At 47.5% G+C, this 10,479-nt stretch overlaps 1 non-coding gene across 1 annotated transcript; it reads right to left on the minus strand.

The window, feature by feature from the left end:
* Nucleotides 1-282: 282 nt before the first annotated feature.
* Nucleotides 283-355, minus strand: Trnat-agu (transfer RNA threonine (anticodon AGU)). The gene has a single exon. It is a non-coding gene; the product is annotated as a tRNA-Thr (tRNA).
* Nucleotides 356-10,479: the final 10,124 nt, after the last annotated feature.

The raw sequence follows: 10,479 nt of genomic DNA on the forward strand, positions 1-10,479 counted from the left end.
CTTCTTTTTAACCCCCGGGCCGTGACTCGAGTGTCTACGACATGTCAAGAGTGTCGACTAGCCTTAAACCCTCTTAAGCTTCCTATGTCACCAAGACTGCCAGAACAAAGGCCCTCGGTATGCACGTAACGAACCAGAATGAGAAATGAGGGGCTCGTTGAAAATAAGACAGAAATAAGTGTTGGCAGTCAAGAAAACCTCGGAAAGCAAAGGGGAGGATGTGGTAGGTCATTGAATCAGATAAACAATTTGGAAAGAAAGAAAGAAAGTGGAGAAAAAATGCCCTCCAGGTGGGATTCGAACCCACGACCTCCAAAATACTGGTCTGGTGCGATAACCACTATGCTACCGGCGGGGCGATTTTCCCCTCCAGTTTCTGGGGTATTTATGTTAAGGTAATTTTGTTTCCTGTGCTTGGGGGTTGTAGCCAGCGCCACTCGGACTACTCGGGGTGAAGGGGACCTTCTTTTTAACCCCTGGGCCGTGATTCGAGTGTCTACGACATGTAGAGAGTGGTCGACCAGCGTTAAACCCTCTTAAAGGGGTGCTGACACAAAATTTTGAAGGCGAGATAACTTCGTAAATAGATTGGTGTGGACACATATACATCTTCTGCAAAATATCAGCGGCGAATAGAGCCTAGAACACATTTAAAATCAATTTTAAAGTGTGAGAAACGCAACTGAGCAGCCAGCAGAGGACCACGCGCAATCGACATCCCGTGGGTATTTTATAAATAAACAACATCCACACACGTGACGAGATTGTGTTTGCCGCTTCCGCACTGCCGGCGCTTTTCACCGGCTCGCCCGGCTTGCTGCTCCAATCGGAGGGCCGGAGGGCGGAGCTTCTGCTCTCGAGAACAAACAACCCGATCGTTGGCGGCGGAGGCGCCGTGAATTCGTGAGCTCATCGGGCAGCTTGCCGTGACCAAAGTTCTACAGCGATTCCAGGCACTCTGTTTCTATTACTTTTAAATAACATTGGACGCGAAAACGCGCCGGAGACACGAAAAGCCCACTGAGCGAGCCGCACGGTCGCTGTGCAGGCGGCGGCCACGGCCGCGAAGTGGCCCAGGCTGGCGCAGGTAGCTCGAGTGATAGCTTGTTACAGCTGCACGAAATTACCCAAGTCCCAACCACGACAGTTTATATGAGAAAGGAGTTAATGATGCGAAGGCGGGTTGCATTAAAAATTGTCATGTGCACCTTTTACGACAGCGGCAATCGAATATCCGCTGCAGTGCTAAGCTGAACACATCTGTAGGCAGACCTGTAGGCAGACCGCCCGGCTGCTCCCAGCGCGCGTCGTTCTCTAGCCGCGGCAGCATTTGCACTCGCAGCGCCTGCGTCACGTCCACGGTCGCTTTTTAATTAGGCGGCTCACGAGATCAGTACGTGGGGATATTGGCAGAAACTTCCGGCGACACGGATTCGACAGGGCTACGGCAGCTTTGCTCTGTGATATCCCTCCGACGGTCACGTGGTCAGCTTTGTTCGCACAAAATCCATCGTTTCGCGGCACCCGCTGAAACCGAAACTGCGACTGGCCGCATTGAAAAAGCCTCTAATTAAACAACGGTTACACGCTGAAGCAAATGAGGTTTCTGCAGGTGATAGGTAGGTCACTAGCTACTTACTGCAACAAAAAAAAAAAAAAACAAGATGCAAAATTTTCGTGTCAGTGCCCCTTTAAGCTTACTATGACACCAAGACTGTCAGAACAGAAGCCCTCGCTATGCATGTAGCGAATCAGAATGGGAAATGAGGGGCTCGTTGAAAATAAGACAGAAATAGGAGTTGGCAGTCAAGAAAACCTCGGGAATCAAAGGGGAGGATGTACTAGGTCAATATTTTTGTTTCTTTATCTGTTTCAATAGCCTACCACATCCTCTCCTTTGCTTTCCGAGGTTTTCTTGACTGCCAACCCCTATTTCTGTCTTATTTTCAACGAGCCCTTCATTTCCCATTCTGATTCGCTGCATGCATAGCGAGGGCCTCTGTTCTGGCAGTCTTGGTGCCATAGGAAGCTTAAGAGGATTTAACGCTGGTCAACCACTCTTGACATGTCGTAGACACTCGACTCACGGCCCGGGGGTTAAAAAGAAGGTTACCTTCACCCCCAGTAGTCCGAGTGGCGCTAGCTACCACCCCCAAGCACAGGAAACAAAATTACCTTAACATAAATACCCCAGAAAGTGGAGGGGAAAATCTCCCCGCCGGTAGCGCAGTGGTTATCGCACCAGACCGGTATTCTGGAGGTCGTTGGTTCGGATCCCACCTGGCGGGAATTTTTTCCACTTTCTTTCTTTCTTTCCAGATTCTTCATCTGTTTCAAAGACCTACCACATCCTCCCCTTTGCTTTCCGAGATTTTCGTTACTCCAACTCCTATTTCTGTCCTGTTTTCAACGAGCCCCTCATTTCCCATTCTGATTCGCTATATATATATATATATATATATATTGTATTGTATTGTATTTGTATTGTACATTGTAACCAGTCCCCTCTGTAATGCCTTCCGGCCCTAAGGGTAAATGAATGAATGAATGAAACTTTATTGACACAAGGATGGCGACTCGGCCTATGTGGGGGCGGGTGGGGAAGGTGGTGTCAGTTCGGGAAAACTTTACATTGTCAGATGAACGCCAGTAGCGAGAGCGAAGTCCCACAAGGAGGCAAACACCTGCTTGGCTGTGGCTGCGGATGGGTAGAGCCAGTCAGTCAAACACGTAACGCTGCTGTGTTTGCAAGACGTGCGCTCCGCGTGCAGACCCGGACACCTCCAAAGGAGATGTTCGATGGTCGGTGTGGCTCCTAAAGAGCACGTGACGCACGTGGGTGGTGTCATGGCCGGCGGAGGTGAATTGCTTGCGGTAGCACCGGGGAGAACGGGTGGCCGCCCTTTTTTTGGTATGTAAAAACGCCACTTGAAAAGGATGTCCTCTGTAAGCGCCGCCCTAGCACGAGCCTTGTGGATCAGAACCTGAAGGCCACGTGGCAGTCCTGTAGGTAACGGGTAGTCATTGGCAGGGATGTGGCTGCGGAGGCAGCTCTAGCACATCGCTGGTAGGTGGCACGGGCTTCAAAGGGGTCCAAGTTTGGGTCGTGATGAGGTGAAACTGGGTGGGAGCGGGTGGAAAGAACATAGCTCGCCAGGGCGCGCGCGGCCTCCTTGGTGGAGTTAACGCAGTGCCCTGGCACCCAGTCTACCCGAATTTGTAGTCCTGTTGTACAATGTAGCCTTCCGGCAAGCATCTTGATGGACGCACAGATAGAATTCTGATAAGGCACCCGGCGCAATGCGCGGAATGTCTCCTGGCTGGCTGTGAAGATAGTTGCATGAGGCTGGTAGGTAGGCCAGTGAGAAATTTGATGTTGTCGGACAGCCAGTAATATCGCTTCGAGTTGGAGGTGGGTAGACGATGGCGCTGTTGGATATTCTTGTTGACAGGCGGCTTGAAATGTCGAGTGAATGGCTGCTAATCCGGCAGTATTCGTGGTGGGGTCCCAAGTGGCGTCGGTATAATCAGCGCTATGTGGAAATCACTCGGTCATTTCAGATGTGCGTCTGTGTTTGTTGGAGTGGCGAAGCGTAGGACCGGTGACTTGGAGTGGCTTTGGGTTAACGACGATGAAGTCGTCCCATGGTGGAAGCGGCAAAGGGATGGGATGTTGTGGTGCCGCGCATTTTGGCAGTAGCGCGAGGAGCGCACGGCCGGCGAGAGTGGATGCTCGTCGGAAGTCGTGGCCTTCCTGGCGGGTTCGGATGATTTCTGTGAGAGGGGGGAGTTGAGCGTGCTTGTAGAGCTCCTCGAGTTTGGCATGTTTGGGAAGGCCAGTGATGACTCGAAGGCTCTCCCGATGTAGCACCTCCAGCTGCTGCAACTGAGCCTTAGTGAAGTCGAAGCATACTGCCCCATATGTCACTTTGCTCGTGAGGACAGCCTGGGTCAACAGTTTGAGTGTCTCCGTTGTAGCCCCTCCTAACCGGTTGCTTATGCGTTTGATTATGTGAAGCTGTTGGTGCCATGTTTTCTTGATTTGTTCAAGCCACACACTGCAGCCGCCATCCGCAGGGACAGGGATGCCAAGAACTTTAACCAACTTTTCGGGGGACGGCTTAAGGAGCGATCGTACAAACTGAAAAGTATAGGCGTCCTTCTGTTGCTGTGTGCCACCAAACACCACGTATGTGCTTTTGTCAGGTGAGCTGCATCCCAGTGTGTGGGAGGGCGTCGGCGAGAGTGTCGAGTGCAGTTTGAATATGTACCTGCACTTGCTGTTGGGTCAGGTCTGTCTTACGGGGGTCAACCCAAATCGTAATGTCGTCGGCATATGTAGTACTTTGAATGTTGGGAATTTGTCGGAGTTGGCTGGCAATTTTTGACATGACGAGATTGAATAGAGTCAGAGATAAAATAGCGCCCTGCGGTACACCTCGGTGGTTGTGGAAGATGTGGGGATGCTCTTTACCCGTATGTATTTCAAACGTTCGGTTGCAGAGAAAGTTCTTGACAAAATTGGTGAGTCGGTGACCGATGTTAAGTTCTCCCATAATCGAAATGATGTAGGCATGGGAAACTGTGTCGAATGCTTTCTTGAGGTCAGTAGTAACAAGGACTCCTGGAGCTGTGTTAACATCCTTTCTCCATTTTTTCTCTATCATTGGTCGTAATAAGAGCAGGCTGTCATGAGTGGTCAGACCGGGCCGGAACCCGGTTTGTGCAGGGTCGTAAATGGCGTCGTTCGCTGTCTCGAGCAGGTAGGTGAGACGAGTAAGGATCATGCGCTCCATCAGATTGCAAAGAGTGGATGTAAGTGAAATGGGACGAAGGTTGGAAATGGAAGTAGGGGGTTTTTTAGGCTTTGGTATTGGGTGCACAACGGAGTGCTTCCATTCAACAGGGAGTATCCCAGATTCCCATATTGTGTTAATTTCCGCCAACAACTGTTCTTTAGATTTCTCATCAAGGTTACGGAGCATTTGCCAAGTAATTTTGTCCTTTCCAGGAGCGCTCTTGACATTAACAGCCTCAAGGGCTATGTGCAGTTCTTGAATGGTGAAGAATGTGTCCTCAGGCTTCAGGTGATCACCGTACGTTGGGGCGTAGATAGTCGAGTCGTATACATTATCTTGGGGGAAGAATGTCTGGGCTGCAACTCGTTCCAGTTCGTCTTCGTCTATAGACTGAGCAAGTGGGATGTTTTGCGTGGTGTTAAGGGATTTTGTCGTACCAAAGAGAGCGTTGTAAGTGCGCCACAGCTTATAGGAACCGGTTCGTTCATTTAGGCTTGCGCAGCGGTCAAGCCAACGGGTTCTTCTGAGGTGCTTGGCGTACCGCCTAGCTTGTGCTGTTTTGTTCCGAACTTTGAGTAAGTCGTTGAATTGTTTTCCATTGCTGAGATATTGAAGGTGGAGGATCTCGCGGGTAGACCAAAGGTTGATCAAGTGTTTGTCAGGTGTCGGAGTGTTGTTCCGGACGTCGAAATGTCTGGTGGCATGCTTGACAGCCCGAGCTATTTTAGTGGCTAACGGAAAAGTGTGCTCGTAGTCCGCAATGAGGGAACGAAAGCGTTCCCAGTCTACCACTGTGCGACGCAATTTGCAACGAGAAGTTGAGTCTGCCAATGTTATCCATATGGGGTAGTGATCGGAACCCATAGGGTCTGTACCACAGCGCCATTCGCGAACTACACTCGTTGAGGCCCACGTGAGGTCGAGGGTAGTGTCCGTCTGATTTGCGTGAAGCCCGTGACGGGTGGGGTAGTCGAGGTCGTTCTGAAGTTCCAGCCCTTCTCTGGTAGCGTTATCGACAAGTGCTTGGCCGCGAAGGTCCGTTCTATTGTGGTACCAAGCTAGGTGTTTAGCGTTGAAATCTCCAAAGAAGAGGAGTTTGTCATGCGGATATTGCTGGCGTAAATTAGGTAGCCAAGAATAATCAATACCAGGAGTAGCTCTATAATTTGTTGTAGGGCGGGTGTAATGAGATGCTAAGAGATCCGGTCAATGAGATCTGGTCTTGTTAATAGTGCAGCGGACAGCAACTGTTTCCTGTATTTCCGTACAATAAGAAGAGGTATCAACTTGGGTGCGAGGTATGTCCTTCCTGATGAATATGGCGGCTTGTGCTTCTGTTTTGAATTGTCCCCCGCGTTGTTTGTGATATATGGACGGCACAAAGTAGCCCTGATAACCTGCTATTTCTGGGGTCGTACCTCTCGTTTCCTGAAGCAGGAGTGCGAGGAGCTGACCTGTTGTCCGGAAAAGTTCCCCAAGCTCTGCGGCACTGTACTTGAGAGAACGGCAGTTCCATTGAAGAACGCCAGGGTGGGAATAAGGCTTAGACGAAGCCATGAGCTGTGGTTTCCGGTTTGTGACCAGTAGTCACGTCTAACTGCATGGCAATACGTTGTAGAGTCTTCTGAGTCTCAGTTAGCTGTTGCGCTATGTGTTGCATGCATTGCTGAAATGACTGCATGTCGTGGTGGCATTCGACTGGGAATGTTGCTGTCTCATTTGTGTGTTTTTCTAACATGGGGAGAAATTTGTGATGACTAGGTAAATTAACTTGAAACTGTGGTTCGTCCGGCGAGGTATCATCCTGGCGACGAGAAATGGCAGGGGAGGTGGTGTGTTGCTTTTCGAGAGTGTTGTTTGCTTGAGGCTTGCTTGATGCTTGCTTGAAGGTAAATAAATAAATAAATGAATATATATATATATATATATATATATATATAGTCTGAAAAGATAAAAACTCACACAGAGCACGAAAAAAATAAGGTCAGTATAGACAGAGACAAACGAGGAAGACGGAGAAAAAAAGAAATAAGTTTACGGACGTATCAGGGAGGGAGTCCTCTCCCTGATACGTCCGTAAACTTATTTCTTTTTTTCTCCGTCTTCCTTGTTTGTCTCTGTCTATACTGACCTTATTTTTTTCGTGCTCTGTGTGAGTTTTTATCTTTTCAGACTATATATATATATACATATATTTATATATATATATATATATATATATTTATTTATTTATTTATTTTTATTTATTTATTTATTTACCTTAAAGCAGGCACCAAGCAAGTCTCAAGCAAGCAACACTCTCGAAAAGCAACAAACCACCTCCCCTGCCGTTTCAGGTAGAGGACTCCCTTTCTTCAGAGTACTCTGAAGAAAGGGAGTCCTCTCCCTGAAACGTCAGTAAACTTATTTCTTGTTTTCTACGTGTTTCTCGTTTGTCTCTGTCTCTACTAACCTTATATATATATATATATATATATATATATATATATACATATATATATATATATATATATATTAATTCATAAGAAAGGCGACATGAAGGACTTGAAAAATTACCGGCCGATCAGCTTACTGTCAGTCGTCTACAAGGTATTTACCAAGGTAATCGCTAACCGAATTTCTGCAACCTTAGATTTCAGTCAACCTAAAGAACAAGCAGGGTTCCGTAAAGGTTATTCAACAATGGACCATATTCACACGATCAATCAGGTGATAGAGAAGTGCGCTGAGTATACTGAACCCCTATATATAGCCTTCATAGATTATGAGAAAGCATTTGACTCGGTCGAAACCCTAGCAGTCATTCAGGCATTACGGAACCAGGGGGTAGATGAGCATTATGTAACAATACTAGAGGATATCTACAAGGGGTCTACAGCTACGATCATCCTCCATAGGGAGAGCAGTAAAATACCTATAAGAAAGGGTGTCAGACAAGGAGACACAATCTCTCCAATGCTATTCACAGCATGTTTACAAGAAGTATTCAGAACGTCGGATTGGGAACAGGTGGGTGTAAGGGTTAATGGAGAATACCTCAGTAACCTCAGATTTGCTGATGACGTTGCCTTGCTAAGTAACTCGGGGGACGAATTGCAAAGCATGCTTTCCGCACTGGGCGAACAGAGTAGAACCGTGGAACTGAAAATTAATATGCAGAAAACTAAAGTAATGATCAATAACCTCGGGACAGCACAGCGGTTTGACATAGGTGGCGAGGCAGTGGAAGTGGTAAGCGAATATATATACTTAGGCCAACTTGTGACCCCAGATCCAAACCATGAGGCAGAGATAATTAGAAGGATCAGAATGGGGTGGGGTGCATATGGCAGACATTCTCAGATAATGAATAGCAGCCTACCATTGTCGCTGAAGAAGAAAGTGTATGACAGCTGCATCTTACCGGTACTCACCTACGGGGCAGAAACTTGGAGGCTCACTAAGAGGGTTCAACTTAAATTGAGAACAACTCAGCGGGCAATGGAGCGGAAAATGATAGGTGTAACATTAAGGGACAGGAAGAGAGCGGAGTGGGTCAGGGAGCAAACTGGTGTTAAAGACATATTAGTAGAAATTAAGAAGAAGAAATGGACGTGGGCAGGACATGTAATGTGAAGGCAAGATAAGCGCTGGTCATTAAGGGTAACAGAGTGGATCCCTAGAGAAGGCAAGCGTTGCAGGGGGCGGCAGAAAGTTAGATGGGCAGATGAGATAAAGAAGTTTGCGGGGATAAATTGGTCACAGTTGGCACAGGACCGAGGCAATTGGAGAATAATGGGAGAGGCCTTTGCCCTGCAGTGGGCGTAGATAGGCTGGTGATGATATATATATATATATATATATATATATATATAGTATAAGTAAAGAGTCGGATACACAGCAAGAACAATAACAAACAATGTTTACTTACGTAGCGGCAACGGGTAAAGTTACATGTTACATGATTTTGCTGTCGCAAACATTTTGAACACGTTTCTTATATAGGTTTGCATAAAACTGTGAGAAGGAGCGGAAAATGTTTCGGAAATGGAGAGTGTGCATACAGTCAGGCTACGCCTGTGTTACAACATCAACAAACAAACAAACAAGCAAAAAAAGGGGGGGGGGGAGCGATAGCGAGAAAAAGGGGTCGTGTTAACAATGCAGCGTTCAAGGTTGCACCATGACATCAACAAACAAACAAACAAGCAAAAAAAAAGGGGGGGGGGAGCGATAGAGAGAAAAAGGGGTCGTGTTAACAATGCAGCGTTCAAGGTTGCACCATGACGGGTCAACGTATGCCGCGCAGGCTGCAAGTTCAGACGATGGGAGAAACTGGACAACCGCGGTTTGAATAGAAAGGGAAAAGTATACAGTAAGGTATTCAGTGGCTGGGGAGACTGGTTCGGGGGGAAGCGAAGATGGGTGTGCCCCCCGCGGATGAAGAGAATAGATAGGGGGCACAAAAGAGCATTTCACAGAAGCTAGCAATTGAACAGGAAATAGGTTGGGTCACAAAAGGTTGAACATGAATAGATCACAAAGAGTTAAACATTCTTAAGTGGTGGTGGGAAGGTGGGAAAAATAAAACAATAAATGAAACCACGGCTCGTTCCCTGATCCCCTTAAGCCCAGTAGCCGGTAAATTCTATCTTCTCCCAAAGATTCACAAGGTGAACAACCCAGGGCGCCCCATTGTTTCTGGCATTGGCGCTGTTACCGAAAACCTCTCGCGCTATTTGGATAATCTCATTTGCGACAGTCCGCCCAGCTTTCCCTCCTTCATTAAGGATACCAATGACTTTCTCTCAGACATCTCAAAAATTGAAATTCCAGATAACTGCCTTCTAGTCACCCTTGATGTTGCGTCACTGTATACTAACATCCCCCATGAAGATGGCATCGCCGCTGTATCCCTTGCGTATGAGCAGTCATCGTGCGACAAACCTATCGATTCTTCTGCTCTCCAAACATTCCTTAGGCTTATTCTTGAACTTAACAATTTTGAGTTCGACGGAGTTCATTACGTGCAAGTCAGCGGAACGTCAATGGGAACTCGAATCGGACTTAACTACGCTAATATCTTTATGGCTCACCTCGAATCAAACTTTCTTGACACCCAAAATTTAAAGCAAATGTACTATAAAAGGTATATTGATGACATATTCATGATCTGGCAACACGGTGAGGCGGAGCTCCTCACCTTCATTGAGGCATTTAACCTAGCCCATCCTAGTATTTCCCTTGCTCATTCCTATTCGGAACACAGTGTAAACTTTCTGGACGTCACCGTTACTACCTTCCAAGGTCGGCTTCAAACTAAACTGTATTGGCCGCGAGGGCCACCACTGGAGAGGCCGGCGCTGCGATCGTTTTGACGTCACTTGTAGGATCCCACGGTCCCCGTTCGTATACCTTGCTGCGTAGTTGGCTTGCAGCGCGTGACATTTCGTTTAGGACGCGCTTTCCAAGTGCATTTTCGTGCTAATTTTCGGCTTTTGAAGTCAATTATCAGTGCGTAAAGCGTAGTTTGACCTCATTAACCGTGGCAGGCTGCCCGCAAACGGATTGAGCGTGGTGGTGTATGCGGACGTATGCGACCGAACCCGGTGTAAGCGTAAGCTGCGGCTCGTCTCCCCGATCAAGATTTAGCTCGGCTACGACGATCACCGAGTTAAATTTCTAGATTTCGGTTGTCGTT

This window comes from Haemaphysalis longicornis, unplaced genomic scaffold, assembly GCF_048455015.1.
Source record: "Haemaphysalis longicornis isolate Haplotype H1 unplaced genomic scaffold, Haemaphysalis longicornis Haplotype H1 scaffold_63, whole genome shotgun sequence".
NCBI classification, from domain to species: domain Eukaryota; kingdom Metazoa; phylum Arthropoda; class Arachnida; order Ixodida; family Ixodidae; genus Haemaphysalis; species Haemaphysalis longicornis.